This window comes from Chinchilla lanigera, unplaced genomic scaffold (genome assembly GCF_000276665.1).
Source record: "Chinchilla lanigera isolate Chin_1 unplaced genomic scaffold, ChiLan1.0 scaffold00001, whole genome shotgun sequence".
Lineage (NCBI taxonomy): Eukaryota > Metazoa > Chordata > Mammalia > Rodentia > Chinchillidae > Chinchilla > Chinchilla lanigera.
Window position 1 is genome coordinate 48556016 of NW_004955402.1, and position 14053 is coordinate 48570068.

General features: G+C 34.1%; 1 long non-coding RNA gene across 1 annotated transcript in view; it reads right to left on the minus strand.

Moving 5' to 3' along the window:
* Nucleotides 1-2451: 2451 nt before the first annotated feature.
* The window catches only part of LOC102028250, a 62396-nt gene continuing 50794 nt past the window's right edge, over nucleotides 2452-14053 (minus strand). Inside the window, exon 3 of the long non-coding RNA XR_001232936.1 lies at nucleotides 2452-2559. This is a non-coding gene — a long non-coding RNA (uncharacterized LOC102028250). The remainder of the gene's footprint in view (nucleotides 2560-14053) is intronic.

Here is a 14053-nt window from a genome sequence, read left to right on the forward strand (position 1 = left end):
AGCTTTAAATTTTTTTCTCTCCTCTAATTTCTCTGACTAATGCTTCCAGAACTATATTGAATAGGAGTGATGATACAGATATCCTTGTCTTGTTCTGAACTGTAGAGTGAAAGCTTTCAATTTTTGATCATTAAATATGATATTAACTGTTGGTTCTTATTAAATGCTTTTTATAAGATTGAGGTAAAGATCATCTATTCCAATTTTTCATGAATAGGGGTTGGATTTTGTCAAATGTTTCTTCTGCATCTGTTGAGATGATCATATAATTTTTTTCATTGGTTTTGTTAGTGTGGTGTATTTAATTTATTAATTTGCATATTTTGAACCATCCCTGCATCTCTGGGATGAATCCTACTTTACCATGATGTAAATCTTCTTGATGATTTCCTGCATTCTGTTTGTCAGTATCTTTATTAAGGATTTTGGCATATATACTCATTATGGAAATTGGCCTATAGTTTCCTTTTTGGTTGCCTTCTTTTATGGTTTTGGAATTAGGGTAATAATTTTTCCAGAAATGATTTTGGAAGTACTGGTTAACTTTCAATTTCTTTAAAGAGATTCAGCATTAGTGATATAAGTTCATCTCTAGATTTCTTGTAGAATTGAACACTGAATCCATCAGGGCCTGGGCTTTTCTTAATTGGTAAAATTTTAATTACATTTTCAATTTCATTGTCTGATGTTAACTTATTTATAATTTTTATATTTTCATGATTCAGTCTGGTAATTCAATTGTGTCTAGGAATCTGTCCATTTCTTCTTATATGTGTGCCCCTTTTGCTTCTTGTGGTTGAACACTACATCCTAAATTTTTTCTGGTTCCTGCATTTCTTTGTCTGAGAGCATATTTATTACAAATATCTCTCTCGTCATCTCTGACACACAAAGCTCAATCATATCTGAAAATTTCTCCATTGCTTGTATTTCTATTTCTTTTATCTGTGCCTCTGAGGTCTTAAGGCTATTTCATTTTCTACCATGGTAGTTAAATTATTTCCGCTTTGCTTACTGTAGGTCTCTGCTTACTCTAATGTTCTAAGAACCATCTTTTCAATGTTTTACACAAACTCCTAAGGTTCTTACCAAAACACTACACCTACCCTAACAGATTACTTCCATTTAATAGACTCTTATACATCTTTATTTTCAGTGTATGATTACATGCCAATTCGTTAAATATCTGCCAGTATATCATAATTAAAATCTTCATTAAATATCTGACAGATCATTTCAAAGATTGTTCTTTTATTCCATTAATTCATTTTACATTGTGACTTGATCCTAACTTTTTGCCTGGTGGTCAAGAATATAGTTGATATTCGATACAGAGAAGATGGGGGTATAGCTCAGTGGTAGAGCATTTGACTGCAGATACAGAGCAGAACTTGTGTTGCTGTTTAAGGCAAGAGTCTTTGTATGATCTTCAAGAAGAGATAGAATCATGTTTCACAAAGAGATGTGGACCATAGGCCAAGGATCCTCAGATAAATATGGGGCTTCAAGAACTTTTTAGAATCTCAACCAAAATGTTCCCATCCAGAAATGATATTTCCTCCAATTCCTCCACATTAGTTTAAATAAACTGTTAATGTTGTAGCTCCAAACTTTTCTGGGCCCTCACCATTTATCTCTCCCCTACCTGCAGATAAGATTTTCTTTCTATTCTCTAAGGAGACCCAGTTACTGTCTTGTTAAATGGATGACTAATTTATCCCCAGAATTTGATGACTTTCCCTAGTGCACTGACGATACACAAAAACAGCCATCCAAGTCCAATTGCTTGGCTAAAATCAGCCAGGGTGCACCTACTACAGGAATGGTGTCCTCATTGCCAACTAGATAGCAGGGAATGCATGACAAAACTCCAACTTTAGAATCTGTTTCCTATTAGTGGCATGAAGAAGATTTGAATAAAGTAAATTAATTGTAGAGAACTTTTATGAATAACCTATGTTTCAACAACAAGAAAGAGAATAGAGCAGAGAAAGAAAATGAATTGTCAGTATGGGATGAACCTAGACAGCTGTCTTAAACAGAGACAGGAGAACCAGTCTTTTGTACACTTATGTTAACCAAGAAGTAGTTGCCCAAGGAAAGGGATGCAACTGTGTATGTAGCACCTCTGTTTGGTCAGTGACAGCACCTGGAAAAGTGCAACCTGTCAGTCTTGATCATTAGCCAATATGTTTACTGGCTGTAGTAATGGAGAAAAAGTGAAATGTTTACCATAATGTTCAAACTGATGGCTCTTCCTTGCTTGTTACATTTCAATCACTAGTAAGGAGAGATTATAGTAAAAATATTAATGAAAGAAGCATTGAATAGTGCTTAAAATAAGGGCATTTATCATTAGTCAAACCTCTTGATCATTTTTTAACCACTTTTAAGTGGTAAAATCTATTTTCAAAGAAAAACGAATGTGGAGTAGATACTTACAATATTAGTATTTCTCTTCCAGTTGCTTCTTGTGAGGCATCTTGATAACCTTGTTTTTCCCCTCCTGCAGGGATGACTGAGTTCACTCTCTGCAGCTCTGGAATAATTTGAATCAACCTGAAAAATTTTTAAATATATTTTGAGAAAACACCTACCAAACATAAAACTTGATAACAGGCTTTGTTTTTCCAAAGCATGTGGAAAGCTTGATCTTATAAAAGTAACATGCCTTGCATATCATAATTTGTGCTGCTCCTCTTGGGTAGGATAGGGACAAGAATACCCATGCTAATGTTACTCTTTAAACAGAGAGGTGCACGCAAGTCTAAAGTGTGTGATAAATTCATCAAGACATATTTTGTTTGGGATATTGCAAGCATTTGATTTTATTAACAAGATCTAGGAAGAGCACTAAAATTGCTTATTCATCTTCTGCAGAGTATACTCAGTCATAGGAAGTTCACATTCACACATCCAGTATAATGCTAAGGAAAATGTTTTGTTATGCTTTCACAGCATTAATTTCCATGGAATTTTGTCCCTTGATACCAGCTCTATATTTAGAAATTCCAAAAATAAATTGAGTACCTTCCTATACTGTACTTCTTTAACTAAGAGTAGATTTCCTTTCTATAAGTTTTAGAGTTTCAAGTCTTATGTCTGAATCTTTTATCCCGTATGAGTTGATTTTTAGGGACACTATTGTCTTGGTTACTTTTTCTTTCATTGCTGAGACAAAATACCAGACACCCAGAATTAAGGAAGGACAGGGTTATTTAGCTCACAGTCTGTGGAGGTTTCAGTCCATACTCCACTGACTCCAAGGCAGGGTGGCACATGGCAGAGGGCAACATTTCATGGCATCTTAAGATAGCAAAAGCAGAAAGAGCAAAAGGGAGGAGAGGCAGCAAGCAGCCCCTTTCTCTCCCTTACATATGCAAAGTATCTGCCAAGGGGCAGGTGTAGTACTCACATCCTGAATCAATCATAAACTCTAGAAGCCTGCCCCATGACTGCATGAGGCTTTGGGAAGACATCCAGAACCAAACCATAACAACTATGAAATACATTTCTAATTTCACTTATTTTTCCCAGTGCCATTTATTGATAGGACTAATTTTTCTTCATTTCATGCTATTGATATGCACATTGAAAACTAGCTGATTGTGTGTTTGAAATTATTTTGAGGTTCTTTATTCTAGTCTACTGTTCTACACGATGTGATAAAAATGCAGTGAAATTGAACTTAATTCCCCTCAACATATTCCCCCCTCACTTCAAATACACTCCATCATTATTGACACTGTGAAGCAGACCAAAAAAAAAAAAAAAAAAAAAAAAAAAAAAAAAAAAAAAAAAAAAAACAAAAAATACTATGAAATATTAGCTTATTTTGAGTTAGAACTGCTATTTTCAGACAACCAATAAATATCAAATACTAATGAGAGAGTGGAGATTAGAGATCCCCACATACCATGGCGGAAAAATAGATAGGTGCAGCCATTAGGGAAAATATTAAGGAGACTCATAAGGAAATTAAAATATAACTACCATATTACCATGCATCCTTCTAACTGGTGTGCATCAAATGAAACTTCTGAATCATCTACAGTCTCATATTCATTAGAACATTATTCAAATAGTCAAGTTATAGATGTAAACTAAATGTTCTTTGAAGAACAAATTAACTGTGGTACATATAATGTGGAAGATCTTTCAGCTTCACTAAAAGAGTCTTGCCTTTTGAAATATAAGTGAACCTGGAGGACATTTTTCTAAGTGAAATAAAACAGGCACAGAAAGGAATTTTTCATGTTCTTACTCATTTGTCAAACATAAAAAATAATGTTTAAGATACAAAATAGAGAACAAAGCAGCAGACACTGAGAGTGTTATGTGAGATTGGAAATGGGAAAGTGCAGGTCAGAAAACATAAAGTAGAACGTGTGTGTGATGGGCAATCTAGAAAGCTAACAGTCAATAAGAACTATAGTCAGTGAAATCTTACTGTATTGGGGATTTTTCTAAACAAGTAGATTTTGCCTATGTGGCATAGACATAAAAATAAAATGGATATGCTAATTTCCATGTGATAGTAATGTTTTTATTACTTGTATGTCTAATATCATTTCATATACCTTAAATATAGATAATAAATTGATTTCTAAAACAGACATAATTCCTATAAGTTTTGAACCATCTAACCAATTATTGTTTTCCCTCTTCTAAAATGATGTTGTTCCTGACTTTCTTTCTGTAACTAAAACATTTTGTGACTATAGAACTGTGACATTTAAAAAATGCTGTCCTCAGAAAACTCAAGCAATGAAAACTATGAAGAAAAGAATTTATATTATTCACATTTAAGAGATATGCCATAATATTATACTCTTTTTAGAGGGCCAGCAAAAACTCCAGTATATTGTAAAAGACTTACCCTATAGATACTATTGAAATAGTTTATTGTTTAGCAAATATTTTGGGTAATCTCTAGAACTAGAATTATGCAATAATTATTTTATAAAATATGTTCCTTCTAAATGGAGTCCAAGCTAATATATTATTCATTATTAATACTAATCTTACAGGAAAAAAAAAACCTTTGAAGGGGGCTGGGGATTTAGCTCAGCGGCAAAAGCGCCTGCCTGGCAAGCGCAAGGTCGTGAGTTCGGTTCCTGGTACCGGAGAAAAACCAAAACCAAAAAAAAAAAAAAAAAAAAAACCTTTGAAGATTTTCATATTAACTGATAATCTCAGGTTCCCTAATTGATGTGTCAATTCTTGAAGATCTTTGCAGTTTTCTCTGTATGATTAAATGAAATATTTTTAGATTTAAAAGATGTATCCTAAGAAGTTTTTTCCAACTTATTTTCATTGTTAGCCTTTTTGTATATTTTCTTTTCTTGTTGTGTTTAATATTTTTCAGTCATTTGAAATGCTATTTCTAGCCTTTTATTTAAATCAGTAAATTCTCTTATAAATGCAATCAAAGGTGTTGAACGAGAGATTATTTTCCAGGTTGCTACAGACATATTGACCAGCAATATGTGACTGCAGTTATGCAACTGTTATAAAAATCACATCCGTGCAAATGTGAAATCCAAGGAAATGAATCTTCTACTCACCATGTCAAAATAACACCAAGGAACCTGCTGACTCATCTGCACATATGCTGATTTGTGGATACAGGTATAGTTACTGTATCAACTTATGAAAGTGAGTTCTTTTTTAAAATCACATGTCATTTTCACATTACATGCTGACTTCTCACAGAGGCACACAGAAGTCCAGATAACGTGACAAAAACTTCGGGCAATGAAGCTACAAATGTAATTCATTGGCTGTGTTACTTTCCAAAATTTATTTATATTCTGGTTTTTTTTTTTTGACATAAAATTTATACATAGCAATAAAGCAAAATGTGATGTTTTGGTTCATGCAAATGGTGGGTAATGGTCAACTTAGGATTATTGACATCTCAAAGAACTTCAACTTGAATCACTTCTTTATTATGAGTACATTCAAAATCCTCTTCCCCATGTTCATATATATATGTAATGTACCATTGTTAATTATATTAATGCTTTTTTGTCCTACTCCAACCGAAATTATTCCTCCTATGGAACTATAACGTGTTAGCTATTCTCTCTACCCTCTACTCTTCTTTGGTGAGCACTATTCTATTCTCAATGTTAGCTCAAATTTCTAAGGAGTGGAGAGCTTAGTTTCTAAGAAATTCATTTATGCATTTTAATTCATTTTTCTATCTGATACATAACAGGGAAAGTATTCACATAGCATAAACAGGATTGTCAGGGCTGAGAAAAGGGGTAGATTCTTTCCAAGGAGTTAGAAGAAAAGATGAGCACCTCTCCTGGATCAACCTTAGTCACTGTATTTACCATTTGCCAACATAATCTGAATAGCCTATGAAATGATTAAAAAATTGCGTTCTTGATACCATATTATCTTGGAGCTGACTGTAACTACTGCACAGAACATAGTCTGAAGAACAGAAAGTTTTACTTTTATTTTTTATTTCAAAGATAAAAGAATGAAAATATATTAACACACACAGGTATTTACAAAGTGACACAAAAATAATACAAGCAATAGAGAATTACAGACAGAGTGATAGGAAATTAACAATGATGGTGGTATTACATATTGATATCTTCAAATTGGTTACTCATATCAACAAATGTAGGCATAAGATTGATCAAATAATTCACCATTAACTGTTCCTTTCAATAAAGTAACAGAAATCAGTAGTGTAACTATATTAGCTATCCTGTGTATACATATATACATTTTTAACCTTCTTTCTTGTCTCTTTTCTCTCATCTCAGTTGTTCTTTCCTTTTGAGCAATTTCTTTCCCTTTCAAAATGTCTATTGTAACTTTTAGATTTTATTCACTCTTTCAGGTTCTTGCACTAGTGAGACAATACATGCGGGTCTGATTTATTTACACATGATGGTCTGATTTATTTCACTTATGAGTATGGTCTCTAGATGTGACCATTTACCTATGAAAGCCCTGAGTTTATCTTGCTTTATAGCTGAGTAATATTCCATTATATAAAGATACCACAACTTTTTTATCGAATCCTCAGTTGATAGGCACTTGGGTTGCTTCCACAATTTAGCAATTACACTGCTATAAACATGGGTGTATATACATTGCTGTGATATGATGTTTTTAGATCTTCTGGAAAAATACCCAAAAGGGAAATAGCTGGGTTTTTAACTAATAACTAATCCTATTTTAAAGAGTTAATAACTAATCCTAGTTTAAAGAGGAATCACCAAACTGATGTCCACAGTAGTTTTACCAGTCTATACTCCCACAAACAGTGGAGAAGGTGAACAAAAATTTCTAATTGAAAATTTAATGGCTCAAAAATTTTGGTTAGTTAAAAGAAGACTCAGAAAATGGGGACACAGTGGGGGCTATCAAGTCTTAGCTCTAACTGATGAGCAATGTAAATGATACACCAAAGTATGGGTTTTTTTTTTTTTGAGATATGCACATGAAGAATTACCTAGATTGGAAATAGTAGGGATTTTTATCTACATACTTACAGCTAAAAGTACATGTAATGGAGGCTACATTTCCCAGGCACGTCACAGAATAGTACGCTAGTCTTCAGATGTTCTTACTATGAAATCAAACCATATGATGAATCTGAAGGCCTCAGGAACCAGACTTCCTGTCAGTCCTAACCTTTCCTCTGACTACACATATAAAATACTTAAAGTATGCAGCACTGTGAGACTCAGGCTAGAAAAATTAAAGTCTTCTACTGGAGAATGGATCCATAAAGTCAAAGATTCTAATATCAAAGCCATCAGTAACCTCAAAAACAAATGTTTAAAAGTATAAATGCATCCAGTCAATATAAAAACTTTAAGCATTATGTTAACTTTATAATCAGACTTGATTTTGATATGGGTTGAATTTTCCTCCCATAAAAGATATGCTGTAATCTGAATCCCTTGTGTCAGTGACTATGTCCTTACTCAGAAAGAGAATCTTTGGAGAAATAATCACATCAGGAGCAGCTCCCTAGGGTAGGCTGACTACAACCCCATTGTTGTTTACTGAAGAAGAAAACATGAAGATGCTGAGACACAGAACACCAGGTGATGGCCAAGAAGGAGATCAAAGAGATGTTTCTGTTAGCAAAGAAGCACCAAAGACTGAAGTCTACATCTTATTTTTCAAACAGGGTTCCTTGTGTGACTGTCATGTCATACTTTAAACTCACCATTTGCAGTTTCTTACCAAGCAAAACTTCTTTAATACATGAGAGGATGCAGAAAAAGTAAAGGATAATCATGATAGTAATAAAGAACTTGAACACTTAGTAGGCACAGGTATGATACTATTTTTGACATGCTTTCCCTTCAATTATTGCTAAACCTTGTGTGAAAGGTATTGATGTTTAGTAAAAGCAAATGTTACTCAAAATTAGCAATCTATTTCAATTCTGAAACTTATTGAATGAAATATTCCAGGCTCATATTTGGTGTCTTTTTTATTTTTCCTTTTTGTTAAATCAACCTGATAGGTCTCTATCACCAATGATTAGAAGAGAAAAAGGAGTCAAACATGAAAAAAACTGATTTCAAACGTTATGTTTAAAGTTGGACATATTTATAGGTAGATTAAAAATTTCTAAACAGAAGATAGACATATACAATGCAGTTGAGAATTTAGAGAATTATTATCTAATGAAATTTATGTAATTTGCATTCAGCCAGGTCACAAGAAAATGATCAGGACTGTTAGCAGACAGATTCATCATAAAAATTTCTTAGGGTACTTTTGAATTTATAATCTTTTAAATTTAACAAACAAGATTTACTAAAATCAACAAGACATTCATAAATATACAAATAGTTCTCCCACAATGTAACTATTTTATAAGCTAATAACCATTAAGAACATCATCAAATTTTCACAGCTACAGAATGTCCTAAGAGAATATTAACATCACCTATGTAGTCAACCCTGTATATCAATACTCTTTTAAATACTTGCTGACATCCTAAGTGAAAGTGATTGTTATTTATTTATAGACTCTTGCATTGACATAACTTTACAAAATAATAAAATAACAAAGAAGCAAGTAAAAGCCTAATATAACACAGCCAATGCTTAGTATAATTTTATAGTCAACATTCCAAGTATTTTGACTGTGCATTTGCTGCTTTTCTGCTTACTGCACTCAAGTTCAGCCATAAAACGAAAGATAATGTATTCTGTCAACAGAATGAAATAATGTTAGTAGGTAATAAAGCCTGAAATGTTTACAAACCTATAAATGAATATTGCATCATTAACATGAATCAATATAATCAAATGTTTTCATGATAATTGCTACATACATGGCATAGTATAGCCCAGCATTTTTACTACATTAGTTGCAGGTTTTGTAATCATGGAAAAAACAATTAGTGCTTACAAGTACTAATTTTCATGTTACAAAGAATATTCTTTAAAATCTGTCATGTCAGCATTAAGGCAATTAGTACAGACTTCTATAATTCCTTGTGACCTTTAAAAGGACTTTTTGTCATAGCAGGATTAACTTAGCCATTTTTAAACCTAGACAAATTTCATAAAACTAAAAAACTCAGTGTTTCAAGTCAGCCAGATCTTTCATACTCAGTGTTAATCATATAACATGATTCTAGAAAAAATTGTATATTATCACATGAGTTATTAATCAGAATAGGTTTTTCTGGAGTAAGGAGACTCTTATACACCAGGGAGACTTAGGAGCAAAAAGCTTTAATCCACCCATGGTGATGAAGATAAAGCAACTTGGTATTAGCCAACAGCTGACAGTTTTTTCAGGAAATGGGCAAATCATAGAGAAAATTTTCATCTGATGTCATATCCCTCCTGGGGTTGTGACATGCAATGACTAGTAAAGCCAGGATGAAAATACCAGAGATTTTCAGTAATTATCTGAGGAATCCAGGTCCTAGGGCTGGGGTAAGATGATATCTGTGGAAAAATGTCACCGCCAACTAGGAGAAAGGCTGAGCTTGGGTGCCAATGCAACATCTACAAACGTGCTTGGTTTCGGAATTATAATCATTCCGTCAACTCACAGCAAGCACTCCATTTCTTTTTATACTATAATAATGTGTTAGTAAGTTAGTCATTGAACATATTTATTCATTGAAGTAATTCAGATGTATTTATTCATTTAAATGTTTAGGAAAAATAAGCAAGCCAGGAATCCACAAGGGCTTAATAAGTTTCAGGCTCACACTTTAAGAGTAGATTGATGGATCCATTGAAAATCAAAGAATGAAAAGGAAAACACAAAAGAATGAAAATGATATGTTGGTAAAATTAGAATAAATTTATGATTATTCTTTTATTACTACGAGATTATTTTTGATAAAATTAAATTTGTATGTAAGTATACATGCAAATAGGCTGACAGTCAATATCTTCCTGTCAAGTATAAGGATAATTTATGGAGTTTTCTAGAATGGTTTAAAACTTAAGTGATATACTTTTTAAAAATGCAGTAGTTAACAAAAGTACTACACCTCTCTTCTATAATATATGACCAAATTGTCAATGAACGATATACAATTATTAATCATTCATTACAAGTACAATTCAATATTTAGAAACATTCTTATAAAACTATGATAAAAATAAAGTTTATAGAAATAAATTGTGACAATATCGGCAAGACAATACAAGAGGATTCCAAATATGTCACTTCACAATAATAATCTGCCACAGGAAACTGGGGTGAATATCTATTGATCTGCCTATCTATCTATCTATCTATCTATCTACACAGAATAGATGTATTATGTATATATATATAAGATATAGGTACACATTTATATGATACAATAGCAGTATAATCCATATTTCTTTCAGGTGTACATGAAGTATTCTCCAGGAAAGATCATAGGTCAGGCCACAAAACAAATCTTAAAAAAATTGAGAAGGATTAAAATCATATCAAGTACAATTTCTTAGAGGATGAAACTAACAAAAAGAAAATAATTGGAAAATCCATAAATAAGGAATCAAGCAATTTTTAAACAACCAATAGATTAAAGAATTGAAAAAAATATTTAGTTAGATCTCAAGAAAGAAGAGAATAATATAGATAAAATGAAAATAAAATGCTTACTAGAAAAACCTATTGAAAAGATCAACAAAACAGAGAATTGAAAAGTTATAAAACTAGGAAAACATTAGGTAGAATAACCAAAGAAAAAAGAGGACTCAAAGAAAATCACAAATGAGAAATAGACACATTACAGTATTTCATAGAAATAAAAAGGAACAAGATTACCAAAGCAACTATGTGCCATAAAAGGGATTACTTACAATAAATGGATAAATTTCTACAAACATGAAAAATATCAAGACTGAATCATGAATAAATGAAAAATCTGAATAGATCTTGTTATGGTTGATACATTGTGTCAACTTGGGGAGTCCAGAGGGTTGGCTAAGTGACTCAGCAGTGCTGCATCTTGGGGTGAAAAGGACCTGCATTTACACTTCTGGGATGTTGTTTATTGTGTTAATTTGAGAAGTTTAGAAGGTTAACCATGCAACTCAGAAGGGAGCCAGAGTACTTACTTGTATTCATCCTGAGCCTGTGCAAGAGGCAGGCATGCAGAGGGTGTGGGTGTGGAGGACCACCCCCACCTCCCCAGAACGGGTAGACTGCATAAAAAAAGGAATTGAGGAAGGACTGGCTGCTGGTTCTTCGGAAGAGCTCCAGTCGTCACCTTCAGCTTGGTCGTCTCCTGGCTTCTGGTGCAGACTGTTGGGCTTCCATCTGGGACTCTTCAGCCATCTGTTGTTGGCTTTCTGGCCTTCATTGTAGATTCTTCAGCATTCCATCGCAGACCCATCAGCCTTTTGATACGGAATTGCAGGGACACGCAGTGAGCTCCAGGCCTGGGGCTGGGCTCTTCAATCTCCAGCGTGCAGACACCCTCTGTACGCTTCCTCATCCAACTCTGTAGCTGACCATTGTAAGCCAAACTTTTAATTTCTTGTAGGTTTGTTTATCTTGTATTATATCTGTTCCTCTAGTAAACCCTGACTGATACAGACCTACACTGAGAAGGAAAGTAGAAATGATCACAAACACATTTTAAAGGAATAACTCTCTTTCATTGTTGAAGTGCTGTGGGTTTTTTCCTCTTACATAGATGGGACACCTATGCCTTTTTCCCAGGAAGCAGTTTTAGTTATATTGGTGCTGACTCAGCAGATTTGTGTCCAAAGGCTGAGCGCCGAGCATGGTGCAGTTGCATCCTTCTATAAAATTTTGTTGGCTTTTTCCCCTTACATAGGCATACACTAACATATAACAGTCTGGATGGCTTTTCATTAACATTCTGTAAGTCTGAGTTGGGTGTGATTTATGTTACAGAGTTACATCAGAACTGCACAGGCTCATACAGAGGAAGATATCCCTTCATTATAAAACATTCTTGCCCCAACACATCGAGAGGGACCCTACTGTTATAGGCAGCTGAGTTAGATAGAAATATTACAGGCAGTCAGACAGGTCCAGGCCCTCGAAGGATCCAGTGCAGAAGATGGGATACCTTGCAAATGGAGAGATAGGCACTTCCCACTGTAGGTCAGACCTCAAGAGAAAAGATCAAACAAATGTGCCCACATACTTCCCTAAGGATAGACATCAGGGATTGATATTCTAAATAAGTGGCAATCATCCTGAAAAATCCGGAAGATTCACTAACCCAACCCTCTACAAGAAAGGCCCCTATTCTGTATTCATGCTCTCTTGCTACGAGACTCACTTCTCCATTTGATCCCGATTTAGTCAATTTTACCTGAACAATTATGCTTGCAATCTTATTGGCTGATCATAGTTTTTCCCACCTCATGCCCAACTAGTGAGCTCCTGTGTTTTCCACCTTGGACCTGCTTCACCTTGTTGTTTTGCTCTATAAAAATCCCTAAAAGAGGCAGAGTCCGGGGCAACCCACTCGGTCCACCTTCTGTCCCTCTTTCGGACAGAAGCTTTCTTTTCCTCAACAAATATATTCTGCTCTTAAGCTCTGTTGTCCCTAAACTTCATTCTTCAATTTTAGAGAGCATGAACTTGTCCCAGATATTTTTCAAATTGGGAGATTCTTTCTCCTATATCACTACCACATTCCTCCCTTTGATGTACAGACCCCATGCTACTTTAGATCAAAGAGTATCATCTTGGTTCAGACACTTACATTCCCTTAATATCATCATGTCTGTGGCCAATTTTCTTTCAACCCTCATCTCAGTGAAGCTGGAGACAGAATGTATAAGCAAGAGAGCCAGGCAAGGCAGGATCAAATAGGTTCCCACAAGCAGTAGTGTAATACCTTTGAGGGTTCTGAATCCCTCAAGAGTTGAAAACTATTCCCCAAACAGTTCCTTGGGGTCCTAACATTTCCAGGTTTGGGTTGGAACATGAGCAATGTTTCTTATTTGATCTGTCATCTCCCATATGACCTTTCTTTCATCATCTATTTGCAGGTAGCAGTTGCTTAGGTTAAACTTCCCACAAAACCATCTTTCAGAAGGAAGCAGATAATCTAAGGCCACAGGATTTTGATAGATAGCAATGCACATTTTGGTCTGTTGTTTGGCTAAAATATTAAGAGCTTTGGCAGTTTCATTAGTTACAATTTCCAAAACTATTTGCAGTCTAATTATGTGGCTTAGCGTATAAATGGGGGTGCTGTAGTTCCAGGACCTATTATCTGCCTGTTGGCAGAACTATAGTACTGAATTATATCTTCATACTGTCCTTCATTATCGCGCTGAATAGATTCATAAATGACTTTAATTCAACATTCTTTTATGAGAAAATTTCAACAGTTTAAATATAAAAGAAATCAATCTCCATTTGAATAGAATGATATATCTCTAATGGTCATCTAACATCATAATCAGTTGTAAAAGTATCAAATATCTATGATTTGAAAATGCCAAACTTCTATGATTAAGAGCAAATCAAGAATTTCCATTCTTGCTGTTTCAAATTAACACAGTACTGTAGGTACTAGTCATATCAATTAGGTGAAAAATG